The sequence below is a fragment of the Saccoglossus kowalevskii genome, chromosome 21 (genome assembly GCF_978046115.1).
Source record: "Saccoglossus kowalevskii chromosome 21, keSacKowa6.1, whole genome shotgun sequence".
NCBI lineage: Eukaryota > Metazoa > Hemichordata > Enteropneusta > Harrimaniidae > Saccoglossus > Saccoglossus kowalevskii.
In genome coordinates, this window is record NC_140661.1 from 29,682,737 (window position 1) to 29,701,282 (window position 18,546).

The window sequence follows — 18,546 nt, forward strand, 5'->3', positions numbered from 1 at the left end:
CACAGAGCTGCTCCTATAGCATGAGATCAACAACCCAGCCATTGGGCAGCAGTTGTTTCCTGTAGTCTTCTTTATTCACTTTCAAAAGCTTAACCAATTACAAAGAAGTTAAAAGACTCTAAGGCGTGGCCTTCACACATTCAACTTACACATAGTCAATCAAACTAAGTACTGGACACATCATATCTTTTTATTAATCGTTCACTATATTACTAACTGCGAATACCAACTGTCAGAAATAGTAGTCCGGATAGCGTCGGTTATATCGTAATTAGTTCCAAATCACTGAGTCAAGTTCCGTCCAGGACCTCGCATGAGCCTAAATGATGACAGACATAACACAGCCATTCACTAGTAATCAGCTAAATAAGTCTGACAATTTAACAGATACGCGAAAACTTATTCATGACCCTTCACAGATGAGTCAAGGTCACTATTTGTTTCTAGATGCCCTAGTGAATGCTTTATGGATGCCACCATCAGACAGCGTCACTTGTTTGTTGGAGGCATCATTAATATCTGGTGTGGTTTTACCTACCAACTCGGAGCCCTACTCCATGCTAGTGGTAGTGGCTTAACTGGATTGTGTTACAGATATGAAATCCCTGAACATGTCACGTTGTCTTGTCTACAAAGAATAGGAAAGAATAGTTGTACAGCGTAATGACAGAACACATCGTGTACGTTTTGTCACTGACTGTCTTGGCCAACACTTCAGAATGGATTTGCCTGATTATTAACATGATATGGCACCAATATATAATCAACTTGCTTGTCGTGTTATGGACAATCATCCACTACATAGGTCTTTATTAGCTAGCTCGACAATGTACTTTTGCATGTGTTACTGCACGAGATGGTCACACCCATTATTGAAATGCTCCATGAACAAGGATTCTCATTACAACCCCCTCTTTCTGTCAGTATGAACAGTGTCAGCAAAAAATGCATCTTGTGTCATTTCATTCATTGTGCAGTTATTTCTCATCAATTCTATGAAACACTGTTAATATTCTTTAACTGAGACAACGGTATTCATCGATGTCATAATGTACAATGTGATATATTTCCAATTGCTTATGCCATTATAACATATTAACAAAAAGTATGTCAATATTCAAGAAAATCTATAAGAAAGTTCCTGCAAAACAAGGAGGAAGACGCCACATAGTAATAACAAGTTAGCTACTACCAAATATGCATATAACCATGCATGTTAGGGGGGGGGGGTTATGTATTTTGTCATGTTAACAGTTTTTAAGGATTGTACTGCATTACCTAATGGTCAACCTTTGAATAATCATCTAATTCTTTAGTCCGGCAGCCAATAGCCGCCACTGAATTCAATGACAATCACATGACAGTGTGAGTATAGCAACGTTTGACCAGAGTTTGAACTTTTTAATGATGGTTTCTTATCCCATATATATAGTTTCTAATCCCATATTTATTCTTCAATGCACATGATCCATTTAAAACATTTTTATTATATAACGTTCTCTAACGTTCTCTTAGTTTTGTTTTTTTATTCCACTTGCGGCGTTACTGAAACTGGGTCATTTAGAATATATAAACCTCTTCGCTGGCGCATTATAACAGTCAAGAAAACCTAGGTATATATTATGTAAGGGTTAATGTACAAGTAGAGTGTAGTTCAGATATTGACGAACAGAAGGGCTGCAGGCCCGAGTGAAGGTCAAATATCTGATCGATTATATGACAGGATGTTTATCTGACTTATTTGACTTAAATGAAGACGTTAACTGCACACCCCGCGTGTTTTTCTTTTCCATGACAGGCTTCAACAATGTTTTATACAGTTATTAAAAACCCGCACGTGGACGTGTATTATTTATTACAAGCTGATCCTCATGAAGCCGTCAACGTCCTGAAAGACTCAATAAAATTGAAACATATTGGTATGAAAAAAAGAATGCTTCCGCTGATTACTATAAAACTAGGTAATTTGTAAGAACACAGATGCCAATATCCCCTAGGGGAATATGAACAATCACGGTTGTTACTTTGTACTTCTGAACTACCCACCTCGACCACGGACTCTTCATTTCGCTCACGGTCTCCCGGCCATCCCATCTCGCATACAGGCTCCTCAACAATACCCATTTTTACTGCCTTCCCCAGTCTCCCTCACATACCTACACCCCTGGCCTCCCGACGTGCTTACGACCTCTCTCGGTCTCTCCGAATAGTTTACCGACCCTTCTTCTTGTTCACGTGCATCACAAGTATGCATCGTATACTATGTAAGTATAATATCAATCATGGCTCAACTCTGCGTAAGAGTGTTTTTCTCTATAATAACCTTGCTTTAAAATATACCACCATTGACTATGTGGCTTTGTAATTCAAATGATTGTAAATCATTGTATTTAAGAAAAATCGTTGATATAAAAAAAAACTCATACAACTGTAACTTATGATGGATACTTGGCACAATACTGGATAATAGTGACTAAGTCTTGCGTTGAGTAGGTTATGGTTATTGTCCATATATCCGGCTTGCATAACATATGCGCAAAACAAAAACCCACGATAAACAGAAGATAAATAACTATAACAGTTCGGTATTTGAAATTTGGCTGACTGATTTATAAAATTTAGCATCATCATTCTTAGCTTATAATAATGTTTCATATCATGTGAGTAAATTCGCTATGGATTGCAAGTATTATTATCCTTGTGTTAGACATCTATAATTATGCTCGACTATTTACAAAAATATTGGATATGACTGGTGACATTACCTCGAAAGATAATTGTAGGCCGATTGCTATTGCCAATGTATGTATATCCTACCGCCTAAGTGCGACATTAAACTTGTACCTCAAGTGCATCTTAACAGCAAACCCCTGAAATTTGATAATGATTATGATTTGATAATGATTATGATTTGATAATGATTATTGCTATTTGGGTTATCATTTTACTCAAGATGGTTAGGATAGTATGGGTATTGAAAACAATTACGCGGAATCTATGCTAGAGTTAATACTTAGAACGTCGGTTTGGTAAATGTTCTCTTGTCGTTATCGCTCTGCAATTTCGTAGCTATTGTTTGAATTTAAATTTGTATTGTCATCTATGTTCAGATTTTCATCGAGTTCGAGTACCTCATAATAATGCATTTAAAATGTTACGTAACGTATACCGCAATGTAAACACTAGTTGTAGTCTAGCTTCTGCAACATTGTCTGTCGATGACTTCCATGTTAAGTTACGCAAAAAGAGTTTTAGCTTTTCGCAACGAGTGCTAATTCTGTGCAAAAGAATTTGTTAGAAAATGATGTTTATTTTGAATCATCTATGTGGAGTATGTGGTTCTATGTTTTTACGTAACTGAAAGTTTTTTGTATATAGGCTTGTCCTGAAATAAAATTAAAGTTATGAGTGGGGATGTCTGTGCCTTGTTACTTGTGGTTACAATAACTCAATTTTAGTGTGATTATCAATGGTGAATACTACTGTGGTACTGGTACTAATCATATCATCTGATCAATTCTAGACAGTAAAGTCAGCATTACTAGAACTCTCCATGGTGAATACTACTGTGGTACTGACACTAATCATATCATCTCATCAATTCTAGACAGTAAAGTCAGCATTGCTAGAACTCTCCATGGTGAATACTGCTGTGGTACTGACACTAATCATATCATCTCATCAATTCTAGACAGTAAAGTCAGCATTACTAGAACTCTCCATGGTGAATACTACTGTGGTACTGGTACTAATCACATCATTTCATCAATTCTAGACAGTAAAGTCAGCATTACTAGAACTCTCCATGGTGAATACTACTGTGGTACTGGTACTAATCATATAATCTCATCAATTCTAGACAGTAAAGTCAGCATTACTAGAACTCTCCATGGTGAATACTACTGTGGTACTGGCACTAATCATATCATCTCATCAATTCTAGACAGTAAAGTCAGCATTACTAGAACTCTCCATGGTGAATACTACTGTGGTACTGGTACTAATCATATCATCTCATCAATTCTAGACAGTAAAGTCAGCATTACTAGAACTCTCCATGGTGAATACTACTGTGGTACTGGTACTAATCATATCATTTCATCAATTCTAGACAGTAAAGTCAGCATTACTAGAACTCTCCATGGTGAATACTACTGTGGTACTGGTACTAATCATATCATCTCATCAATTCTAGACAGTAAAGTCAGCATTACTAGAACTCACCATGGTGAATACTACTGTGGTACTGGTACTAATCATATCATTTCATCAATTCTAGACAGTAAAGTCAGCATTACTAGAACTCTCCATGGTGAATACTACTGTGGTACTGGCACTAATCATATCATCTCATCAATTCTAGACAGTAAAGTCAGCATTACTAGAACTCTCCATGGTGAATACTACTGTGGTACTGGTACTAATCATATCATCTCATCAATTCTAGACAGTAAAGTCAGCATTACTAGAACTCTCCATGGTGAATACTACTGTGGTACTGGTACTAATCATATCATCTGATCAATTCTAGACAGTAAAGTCAGCATTACTAGAACTCTCCATGGTGAATACTACTGTGGTACTGGCACTAATCATATTATCTCATCAATTCTAGACAGTAAAGTCAGCATTACTAGAACTCTCCATGGTGAATACTACTGTGGTACTGGTACTAATCATATCATCTGATCAATTCTAGACAGTAAAGTCAGCATTACTAGAACTCTCCATGGTGAATACTACTGTGGTACTGGCACTAATCATATTATCTCATCAATTCTAGACAGTAAAGTCAGCATTACTAGAACTCTCCATGGTGAATACTACTGTGGTACTGGTACTAATCATATCATCTCATCAATTCTAGACAGTAAAGTCAGCATTACTAGAACTCTCCATGGTGAATACTACTGTGGTACTGGTACTAATCATATCATCTCATCAATTCTAGACAGTAAAGTCAGCATTAATAGAACTCTCCATGGTGAATACTACTGTGGTACTGGTACTAATCATATCATCTCATCAATTCTAGACAGTAAAGTCAGCATTACTAGAACTCTTCATGGCGAATACTACTGTGGTACTGGTACTAATCATATCATCTCATCAATTCTAGACAGTAAAGTCAGCATTACTAGAACTCTTCATGGTGAATACTACTGTGGTACTGGTACTAATCATATCATCTGATCAATTCTAGACAGTAAAGTCAGCATTACTAGAACTCTCCATGGTGAATACTACTGTGGTACTGGTACTAATCATATCATCTGATCAATTCTAGACAGTAAAGTCAGCATTACTAGAACTCTTCATGGCGAATACTACTGTGGTACTGGTACTAATCATATCATCTCATCAATTCTAGACAGTAAAGTCAGCATTACTAGAACTCTCCATGGTGAATACTACTGTGGTACTGGTACTAATCATATCATCTGATCAATTCTAGACAGTAAAGTCAGCATTACTAGAACTCTCCATGGTGAATGCTACTGTGGTACTGGCACTAATCATATTATCTCATCAATTCTAGACAGTAAAGTCAGCATTACTAGAACTCTCCATGGTGAATACTACTGTGGTACTGGTACTAATCATATCATCTCATCAATTCTAGACAGTAAAGTCAGCATTACTAGAACTCTCCATGGTGAATACTACTGTGGTACTGGTACTAATCATATCATCTCATCAATTCTAGACAGTAAAGTCAGCATTACTAGAACTCTTCATGGTGAATACTACTGTGGTACTGGTACTAATCATATCATCTCATCAATTCTAGACAGTAAAGTCAGCATTACTAGAACTCTTCATGGTGAATACTACTGTGGTACTGGTACTAATCATATCATCTCATCAATTCTAGACAGTAAAGTCAGCATTACTAGAACTCTCCATGGTGAATACTACTGTGGTACTGGTACTAATCATATCATCTCATCAATTCTAGACAGTAAAGTCAGCATTACTAGAACTCTCCATGGTGAATACTACTGTGGTACTGGTACTAATCATATCATCTCATCAATTCTAGACAGTAAAGTCAGCATTACTAGAACTCTCCATGGTGAATACTACTGTGGTACTGGTACTAATCATATCATCTCATCAATTCTAGACAGTAAAGTCAGCATTACTAGAACTCTCCATGGTGAATACTACTGTGGTACTGGTACTAATCATATCATCTCATCAATTCTAGACAGTAAAGTCAGCATTACTAGAACTCTCCATGGTGAATACTACTGTGGTACTGACACTAATCATATCATCTCATCAATTCTAGACAGTAAAGTCAGCATTACTAGAACTCTCCATGGTGAATACTACTGTGGTACTGGTACTAATCATATCATCTCATCAATTCTAGACAGTAAAGTCAGCATTACTAGAACTCTTCATGGCGAATACTACTGTGGTACTGGTACTAATCATATCATCTCATCAATTCTAGACAGTAAAGTCAGCATTACTTGAACTCTTCATGGTGAATACTACTGTGGTACTGGTACTAATCATATCATCTCATCAATTCTAGACAGTAAAGTCAGCATTGCTAGAACTCTCCATGGTGAATACTACTGTGGTACTGTTACTAATCATATCATCTCATCAATTCTAGACAGTAAAGTCAGCATTACTAGAACTCTCCATGGTGAATACTACTGTGGTACTGGTACTAATCATATCATCTGATCAATTCTAGACAGTAAAGTCAGCATTACTAGAACTCTTCATGGTGAATACTACTGTGGTACTGTTACTAATCATATCATCTCATCAATTCTAGACAGTAAAGTCAGCATTACTAGAACTCTCCATGGTGAATACTACTGTGGTACTGGTACTAATCATATCATCTGATCAATTCTAGACAGTAAAGTCAGCATTACTAGAACTCTTCATGGCGAATACTACTGTGGTACTGGTACTAATCATATCATCTCATCAATTCTAGACAGTAAAGTCAGCATTACTAGAACTCTCCATGGTGAATACTACTGTGGTACTGGTACTAATCATATCATCTGATCAATTCTAGACAGTAAAGTCAGCATTACTAGAACTCTCCATGGTGAATACTACTGTGGTACTGGCACTAATCATATTATCTCATCAATTCTAGACAGTAAAGTCAGCATTACTAGAACTCTCCATGGTGAATACTACTGTGGTACTGGTACTAATCATATCATCTCATCAATTCTAGACAGTAAAGTCAGCATTACTAGAACTCTCCATGGTGAATACTACTGTGGTACTGGTACTAATCATATCATCTCATCAATTCTAGACAGTAAAGTCAGCATTAATAGAACTCTCCATGGTGAATACTACTGTGGTACTGGTACTAATCATATCATCTCATCAATTCTAGACAGTAAAGTCAGCATTACTAGAACTCTTCATGGCGAATACTACTGTGGTACTGGTACTAATCATATCATCTCATCAATTCTAGACAGTAAAGTCAGCATTACTAGAACTCTTCATGGTGAATACTACTGTGGTACTGGTACTAATCATATCATCTGATCAATTCTAGACAGTAAAGTCAGCATTACTAGAACTCTCCATGGTGAATACTACTGTGGTACTGGTACTAATCATATCATCTGATCAATTCTAGACAGTAAAGTCAGCATTACTAGAACTCTTCATGGCGAATACTACTGTGGTACTGGTACTAATCATATCATCTCATCAATTCTAGACAGTAAAGTCAGCATTACTAGAACTCTCCATGGTGAATACTACTGTGGTACTGGTACTAATCATATCATCTGATCAATTCTAGACAGTAAAGTCAGCATTACTAGAACTCTCCATGGTGAATGCTACTGTGGTACTGGCACTAATCATATTATCTCATCAATTCTAGACAGTAAAGTCAGCATTACTAGAACTCTCCATGGTGAATACTACTGTGGTACTGGTACTAATCATATCATCTCATCAATTCTAGACAGTAAAGTCAGCATTACTAGAACTCTCCATGGTGAATACTACTGTGGTACTGGTACTAATCATATCATCTCATCAATTCTAGACAGTAAAGTCAGCATTACTAGAACTCTTCATGGTGAATACTACTGTGGTACTGGTACTAATCATATCATCTCATCAATTCTAGACAGTAAAGTCAGCATTACTAGAACTCTTCATGGTGAATACTACTGTGGTACTGGTACTAATCATATCATCTCATCAATTCTAGACAGTAAAGTCAGCATTACTAGAACTCTCCATGGTGAATACTACTGTGGTACTGGTACTAATCATATCATCTCATCAATTCTAGACAGTAAAGTCAGCATTACTAGAACTCTCCATGGTGAATACTACTGTGGTACTGGTACTAATCATATCATCTCATCAATTCTAGACAGTAAAGTCAGCATTACTAGAACTCTCCATGGTGAATACTACTGTGGTACTGGTACTAATCATATCATCTCATCAATTCTAGACAGTAAAGTCAGCATTACTAGAACTCTCCATGGTGAATACTACTGTGGTACTGGTACTAATCATATCATCTCATCAATTCTAGACAGTAAAGTCAGCATTACTAGAACTCTCCATGGTGAATACTACTGTGGTACTGACACTAATCATATCATCTCATCAATTCTAGACAGTAAAGTCAGCATTACTAGAACTCTCCATGGTGAATACTACTGTGGTACTGGTACTAATCATATCATCTCATCAATTCTAGACAGTAAAGTCAGCATTACTAGAACTCTTCATGGCGAATACTACTGTGGTACTGGTACTAATCATATCATCTCATCAATTCTAGACAGTAAAGTCAGCATTACTAGAACTCTTCATGGTGAATACTACTGTGGTACTGGTACTAATCATATCATCTCATCAATTCTAGACAGTAAAGTCAGCATTGCTAGAACTCTCCATGGTGAATACTACTGTGGTACTGTTACTAATCATATCATCTCATCAATTCTAGACAGTAAAGTCAGCATTACTAGAACTCTCCATGGTGAATACTACTGTGGTACTGGTACTAATCATATCATCTGATCAATTCTAGACAGTAAAGTCAGCATTACTAGAACTCTTCATGGTGAATACTACTGTGGTACTGTTACTAATCATATCATCTCATCAATTCTAGACAGTAAAGTCAGCATTACTAGAACTCTCCATGGTGAATACTACTGTGGTACTGGTACTAATCATATCATCTGATCAATTCTAGACAGTAAAGTCAGCATTACTAGAACTCTTCATGGCGAATACTACTGTGGTACTGGTACTAATCATATCATCTCATCAATTCTAGACAGTAAAGTCAGCATTACTAGAACTCTCCATGGTGAATACTACTGTGGTACTGGTACTAATCATATCATCTGATCAATTCTAGACAGTAAAGTCAGCATTACTAGAACTCTCCATGGTGAATACTACTGTGGTACTGGCACTAATCATATTATCTCATCAATTCTAGACAGTAAAGTCAGCATTACTAGAACTCTCCATGGTGAATACTACTGTGGTACTGGTACTAATCATATCATCTCATCAATTCTAGACAGTAAAGTCAGCATTACTAGAACTCTCCATGGTGAATACTACTGTGGTACTGGTACTAATCATATCATCTCATCAATTCTAGACAGTAAAGTCAGCATTACTAGAACTCTTCATGGCGAATACTACTGTGGTACTGGTACTAATCATATCATCTGATCAATTCTAGACAGTAAAGTCAGCATTACTAGAACTCTCCATGGTGAATACTACTGTGGTACTGGCACTAATCATATCATCTCATCAATTCTAGACAGTAAAGTCAGCATTACTAAAACTCTCCATGGTGAATACTACTGTGGTACTGGTACTAATCATATCATCTGATCAATTCTAGACAGTAAAGTCAGCATTACTAGAACTCTCCATGGTGAATACTACTGTGGTACTGGCACTAATCATATTATCTCATCAATTCTAGACAGTAAAGTCAGCATTACTAGAACTCTCCATGGTGAATACTACTGTGGTACTGGTACTAATCATATCATCTGATCAATTCTAGACAGTAAAGTCAGCATTACTAGAACTCTCCATGGTGAATACTACTGTGGTACTGGCACTAATCATATTATCTCATCAATTCTAGACAGTAAAGTCAGCATTACTAGAACTCTCCATGGTGAATACTACTGTGGTACTGGTACTAATCATATCATCTCATCAATTCTAGACAGTAAAGTCAGCATTAATAGAACTCTCCATGGTGAATACTACTGTGGTACTGGTACTAATCATATCATCTCATCAATTCTAGACAGTAAAGTCAGCATTACTAGAACTCTTCATGGCGAATACTACTGTGGTACTGGTACTAATCATATCATCTCATCAATTCTAGACAGTAAAGTCAGCATTACTAGAACTCTTCATGGTGAATACTACTGTGGTACTGGTACTAATCATATCATCTGATCAATTCTAGACAGTAAAGTCAGCATTACTAGAACTCTCCATGGTGAATACTACTGTGGTACTGGTACTAATCATATCATCTCATCAATTCTAGACAGTAAAGTCAGCATTACTAGAACTCTCCATGGTGAATACTACTGTGGTACTGGTACTAATCATATCATCTCATCAATTCTAGACAGTAAAGTCAGCATTACTAGAACTCTCCATGGTGAATACTACTGTGGTACTGGAACTAATCACATCATCTCATCAATTCTATACAGTAAAGTCAGCATTACTAGAACACTGCATGGTGAATACTACTGTGGTACTGGCACTAATCATATCATCTCATCAATTCTAGACAGTAAAGTCAGCATTACTAGAACTCTCCATGGTGAATACTACTGTGGTACTGTTACTAATCATATCATTTCATCAATTCTAGACAGTAAAGTCAGCATTACTAGAACTCTTCTTGGTGAATACTACTGTGGTACTGGTACTAATCATATCATCTGATCAATTCTAGACAGTAAAGTCAGCATTACTAGAACTCTCCATGGTGAATACTACTGTGGTATTGGTACTAATCATATCATTTCATCAATTCTAGACAGTAAAGTCAGCATTACTAGAACTCTCCATGGTGAATACTACTGTGGTACTGGCACTAATCATATCATCTCATCAATTCTAGACAGTAAAGTCAGCATTACTAGAACTCTTCATGGTGAATACTACTGTGGTACTGGTACTAATCACATCATTTCATCAATTCTAGACAGTTAAGTCAGCATTACTAGAACTCTCCATGGTGAATACTACTGTGGTACTGACACTAATCATATCATCTCATCAATTCTAGACAGTAAAGTCAGTATTACTAGAACTCTCCATGGTGAATACTACTGTGGTACTGGTACTAATCATATCATCTCATCAATTCTAGACAGTAAAGTCAGCATTACTAGAACTCTCCATGGTGAATACTACTGTGGTACTGACACTAATCATATCATCTTTTCAATTCTAGACAGTAAAGTCAGCATTACTAGAACTCTCCATGGTGAATACTACTCTGGTACTGGTACTAATCATATCATCTCATCAATTCTAGACAGTAAAGTCAGCATTACTAGAACTCTCCATGGTGAATACTACTGTGGTACTGACACTAATCATATCATCTCATCAATTCTAGACAGTAAAGTCGGCATTACTAGAACTCTCCATGGTGAATACTACTGTGGTACTGGTACTAATCATATCATCTCATCAATTCTAGACAGTAAAGTCAGCATTACTAGAACTCTCCATGGTGAATACTACTGTGGTACTGGTACTAATCATATCAACTCATCAATTCTAGACAGTAAAGTCAGCATTACTAGAACTCTTCATGGCGAATACTACTGTGGTACTGGTACTAATCATATCATCTGATCAATTCTAGACAGTAAAGTCAGCATTACTAGAACTCTCCATGGTGAATACTACTGTGGTACTGGCACTAATCATATCATCTCATCAATTCTAGACAGTAAAGTCAGCATTACTAAAACTCTCCATGGTGAATACTACTGTGGTACTGGTACTAATCATATCATCTGATCAATTCTAGACAGTAAAGTCAGCATTACTAGAACTCTCCATGGTGAATACTACTGTGGTACTGGTACTAATCATATCATCTCATCAATTCTAGACAGTAAAGTCAGCATTACTAGAACTCTCCATGGTGAATACTACTGTGGTACTGGTACTAATCATATCATCTCATCAATTCTAGACAGTAAAGTCAGCATTACTAGAACTCTCCATGGTGAATACTACTGTGGTACTGGAACTAATCACATCATCTCATCAATTCTATACAGTAAAGTCAGCATTACTAGAACTCTGCATGGTGAATACTACTGTGGTACTGGCACTAATCATATCATCTCATCAATTCTAGACAGTAAAGTCAGCATTACTAGAACTCTCCATGGTGAATACTACTGTGGTACTGTTACTAATCATATCATTTCATCAATTCTAGACAGTAAAGTCAGCATTACTAGAACTCTTCTTGGTGAATACTACTGTGGTACTGGTACTAATCATATCATCTGATCAATTCTAGACAGTAAAGTCAGCATTACTAGAACTCTCCATGGTGAATACTACTGTGGTACTGGTACTAATCATATCATTTCATCAATTCTAGACAGTAAAGTCAGCATTACTAGAACTCTCCATGGTGAATACTACTGTGGTACTGGCACTAATCATATCATCTCATCAATTCTAGACAGTAAAGTCAGCATTACTAGAACTCTTCATGGTGAATACTACTGTGGTACTGGTACTAATCACATCATTTCATCAATTCTAGACAGTTAAGTCAGCATTACTAGAACTCTCCATGGTGAATACTACTGTGGTACTGACACTAATCATATCATCTCATCAATTCTAGACAGTAAAGTCAGCATTACTAGAACTCTCCATGGTGAATACTACTGTGGTACTGGTACTAATCATATCATCTCATCAATTCTAGACAGTAAAGTCAGCATTACTAGAACTCTCCATGGTGAATACTACTGTGGTACTGACACTAATCATATCATCTTTTCAATTCTAGACAGTAAAGTCAGCATTACTAGAACTCTCCATGGTGAATACTACTGCGGTACTGGTACTAATCATATCATCTCATCAATTCTAGACAGTAAAGTCAGCATTACTAGAACTCTCCATGGTGAATACTACTGTGGTACTGACACTAATCATATCATCTCATCAATTCTAGACAGTAAAGTCAGCATTACTAGAACTCTCCATGGTGAATACTACTGTGGTACTGGTACTAATCATATCATCTCATCAAATCTAGACAGTAAAGTCAGCATTACTAGAACTCTCCACGGTGAATACTACTGTGGTACTGGCACTAATCATATCATCTCATCAATTCTAGACAGTAAAGTCAGCATTACTAGAACTCTCCATGGTAAATACTACTGTGGTACTGGTACTAATCATATCATCTCATCAATTCTAGACAGTAAAGTCAGCATTACTAGAACTCTCCATGGTGAATACTACTGTGGTACTGGTACTAATCATACCATCACATCAATTCTAGACAGTAAAGTCAGCATTACTAAACCCTCCATGGTGAATACTACTGTGGTACTGGTACTAATCATATCATCTCATCAATTCTAGACAGTAAAGTCAGCATTACTAGAACTTTTCGTGGTGAATACTACTGTGGTACTGGTACTAATCATATCATCTCATCAATTTCAGACAGTAAAGTCAGCTTTACTAGAACTCTCCATGGTGAATACTACAGTGGTACTGGTACTAATCATATCATCTCATCAATTCTAGACAGTAAAGTCAGCATCACTAGAACTCTCCATGGTGAATACTACTGTGGTACTGACACTAATCATATCATCTTTTCAATTCTAGACAGTAAAGTCAGCATTACTAGAACTCTCCATGGTGAATACTACTGTGGTACTGTTACTAATCATATCATCTCATCAATTCTAGACAGTAAAGTCAGCATTACTAGAACTCTCCATGGTGAATACTACTGTGGTACTGTTACTAATCATATCATTTCATCAATTCTAGACAGTAAAGTCAGCATTACTAGAACTCTTTATGGTGAATACTACTGTGGTACTGGTACTAATCATATCATCTGATCAATTCTAGACAGTAAAGTCAGCATTACTAGAACTCTCCATGGTGAATATTACTGTGGTACTGGTACTAATCATATCATTTCATCAATTCTAGACAGTAAAGTCAGCATTACTAGAACTCTCCATGGTGAATACTACTGTGGTACTGGCACTAATCATATCATCTCATCAATTCTAGACAGTAAAGTCAGCATTACTAGAACTCTTCATGGTGAATACTACTGTGGTACTGGTACTAATCACATCATTTCATCAATTCTAGACAGTTAATCAGCATTACTAGAACTCTCCATGGTGAATACTACTGTGGTACTGGTACTAATCATATCATCTCATCAATTCTAGACAGTAAAGTCAGCATTACTAGAACTCTCCATGGTGAATACTACTGTGGTACTGGTACTAATCATATCGTCTCATCAATTCTAGACAGTTAAGTCAGCATTACTAGAACTCTCCATGGTGAATACTACTGTGGTACTGGCACTAATCATATCATCTCATCAATTTTAGACAGTAAAGTCAGCATTACTAGAACTCTCCATGGTGAATACTACTGTGGTACTGACACTAATCATATCATCTCTTCAATTCTAGACAGTAAAGTCAGCATTACTAGAACTCTCCATGGTGAATACTACTGTGGTACTGGTACTAATCATATCATCTCATCAATTCTAGACAGTAAAGTCAGCATTACTAGAACTCTCCATGGTGAATACTACTGTGGTACTGGCACTAATCATATCATCTCATCAATTCTAGACAGTAAAGTCAGCATTACTAGAACTCTTCATGGTGAATACTACTGTGGTACTGGTACTAATCACATCATTTCATCAATTCTAGACAGTTAATCAGCATTACTAGAACTCTTCATGGTGAATACTACTGTGGTACTGGTACTAATCACATCATTTCATCAATTCTAGACAGTTAAGTCAGCATTACTAGAACTCTCCATGGTGAATACTACTGTGGTACTGGTACTAATCATATCATCTCATCAATTCTAGACAGTAAAGTCAGCATTACTAGAACTCTCCATGGTGAATACTACTGTGGTACTGGTACTAATCATATCGTCTCATCAATTCTAGACAGTAAAGTCAGCATTACTAGAACTCTCCATGGTGAATACTACTGTGGTACTGGCACTAATCATATCATCTCATCAATTCTAGACAGTACAGTCAGCATTACTAGAACTCTCCATGGTGAATACTACTGTGGTACTGGCACTAATCATATCATCTCATCAATTCTAGACAGTAAAGACAGCATTACTAGAACTCTCCATGGTGAATACTACTGTGGTACTGGTACTAATCATATCATCTCATCAATTCTAGACAGTAAAGTCAGCATTACTAGAACTCTCCATGGTGAATACTACTGTGGTACTGGCACTAATCATATCATCTCATCAATTCTAGACAGTAAAGTCAGCATTACTAGAACTCTTCATGGTGAATACTACTGTGGTACTGGTACTAATCATATCATCTGATCAATTCTAGACAGTAAAGTCAGCATTACTAGAACTCTCCATGGTGAATACTACTGTGGTACTGGTACTAATCACATCATTTCATCAATTCTAGACAGTTAAGTCAGCATTACTAGAACTCTCCATGGTGAATACTACTGTGGTACTGGTACTAATCATATCATCTCATCAATTCTAGACAGTAAAGTCAGCATTACTAGAACTCTCCATGGTGAATACTACTGTGGTACTGGTACTAATCATATCGTCTCATCAATTCTAGACAGTAAAGTCAGCATTACTAGAACTCTCCATGGTGAATACTACTGTGGTACTGGCACTAATCATATCATCTCATCAATTCTAGACAGTACAGTCAGCATTACTAGAACTCTCCATGGTGAATACTACTGTGGTAGTGGCACTAATCATATCATCTCATCAATTCTAGACAGTAAAGACAGCATTACTAGAACTCTCCATGGTGAATACTACTGTGGTACTGACACTAATCATATCATCTCATCAATTCTAGACAGTAAAGACAGCATTACTAGAACTCTCCATGGTGAATACTACTGTGGTACTGGTACTAATCATATCATCTCATCAATTCTAGACAGTAAAGTCAGCATTACTATAACTCTCCATGGTGAATACTACTGTGGTACTGGTACTAATCATACCATCACATCAATTCTAGACAGTAAAGTCAGCATTACTAAACCCTCCATGGTGAATACTACTGTGGTACTGGTACTAATCTTATCATCTCATCAATTCTAGACAGTAAAGTCAGCATTACTAGAACTTTTCGTGGTGAATACTACTGTGGTACTCATACTAATCATATCATCTCATCAATTCCAGACAGTAAAGTCAGCTTTACTAGAACTCTCCATGGTGAATACTACTGTGGTACTGGTACTAATCATATCATCTCATCAATTCTAGACAGTAAAGTCAGCATTACTAGAACTCTCCATGGTGAATACTACTGTGGTACTGACACTAATCATATCATCTTTTCAATTCTAGACAGTAAAGTCAGCATTACTAGAACTATCCATGGTGAATACTACTGTGGTACTGGTACTAATCATATCATCTCATCAATTCTAGACAGTAAAGTCAGCATTACTAGAACTCTCCATGGTGAATACTACTGTGGTACTGTTACTAATCATATCATTTCATCAATTCTAGACAGTAAAGTCAGCATTACTAGAACTCTTCATGGTGAATACTACTGTGCTACTGGTACTAATCATATCATCTGATCAATTCTAGACAGTAAAGTCAGCATTACTAGAACTCTCCATGGTGAATATTACTGTGGTACTGGTACTAATCATATCATTTCATCAATTCTAGACAGTAAAGTCAGCATTACTAGAACTCTCCATGGTGAATACTACTGTGGTACTGGCACGAATCATATCATCTCATCAATTATAGACAGTAAAGTCAGCATTACTAGAACTCTTCATGGTGAATACTACTGTGGTACTGGTACTAATCACATCATTTCATCAATTCTAGACAGTTAAGTCAGCATTACTAGAACTCTCCATGGTGAATACTACTGTGGTACTGGCACTAATCATATCATCTCATCAATTCTAGACAGTAAAGACAGCATTACTAGAACTCTCCATGGTGAATATTACTGTGGTACTGGTACTAATCATATCATTTCATCAATTCTAGACAGTAAAGTCAGCATTACTAGAACTCTCCATGGTGAATACTACTGTGGTACTGGCACGAATCATATCATCTCATCAATTATAGACAGTAAAGTCAGCATTACTAGAACTCTTCATGGTGAATACTACTGTGGTACTGGTACTAATCACATCATTTCATCAATTCTAGACAGTTAAGTCAGCATTACTAGAACTCTCCATGGTGAATACTACTGTGGTACTGGTACTAATCATATCATCTCATCAATTCTAGACAGTAAAGTCAGCATTACTAGAACTCTCCATGGTGAATACTACTGTGGTACTGGTACTAATCATATCATCTCATCAATTCTAGACAGTAAAGTCAGCATTACTAGAACTCTCCATGGTGAATACTACTGTGGTACTGGTACTAATCATATCGTCTCATCAATTCTAGACAGTAAAGTCAGCATTACTAGAACTCTCCATGGTGAATACTACTGTGGTACTGGCGCTAATCATATCATCTCATCAATTCTAGACAGTAAAGTCAGCATTACTAGAACTCTCCATGGTGACTACTACTGTGGTACTGGCACTAATCATATCATCTCATCAATTCTAGACAGTAAAGACAGCATTACTAGAACTCTCCATGGTGAATACTACTGTGGTACTGACACTAATCATATTATCTCATCAATTCTAGACAGTAAAGACAGCATTACTAGAACTCTCCATGGTGAATACTACTGTGGTACTGTTACTAATCATATCATTTCATCAATTCTAGACAGTAAAGTCAGCATTACTAGAACTCTCCATGGTGAATACTACTGTGGTACTGTTACTAATCATATCATTTCATCAATTCTAGACAGTAAAGTCAGCATTACTAGAACTCTTTATGGTGAATACTACTGTGGTACTGGTACTAATCATATCATCTGATCAATTCTAGACAGTAAAGTCAGCATTACTAGAACTCTCCATGGTGAATATTACTGTGGTACTGGTACTAATCATATCATTTCATCAATTATAGACAGTAAAGTCAGCATTACTAGAACTCTTCATGGTGAATACTACTGTGGTACTGGTACTAATCACATCATTTCATCAATTCTAGACAGTTAAGTCAGCATTACTAGAACTCTCCATGGTGAATACTACTGTGGTACTGGTACTAATCATATCATCTCAT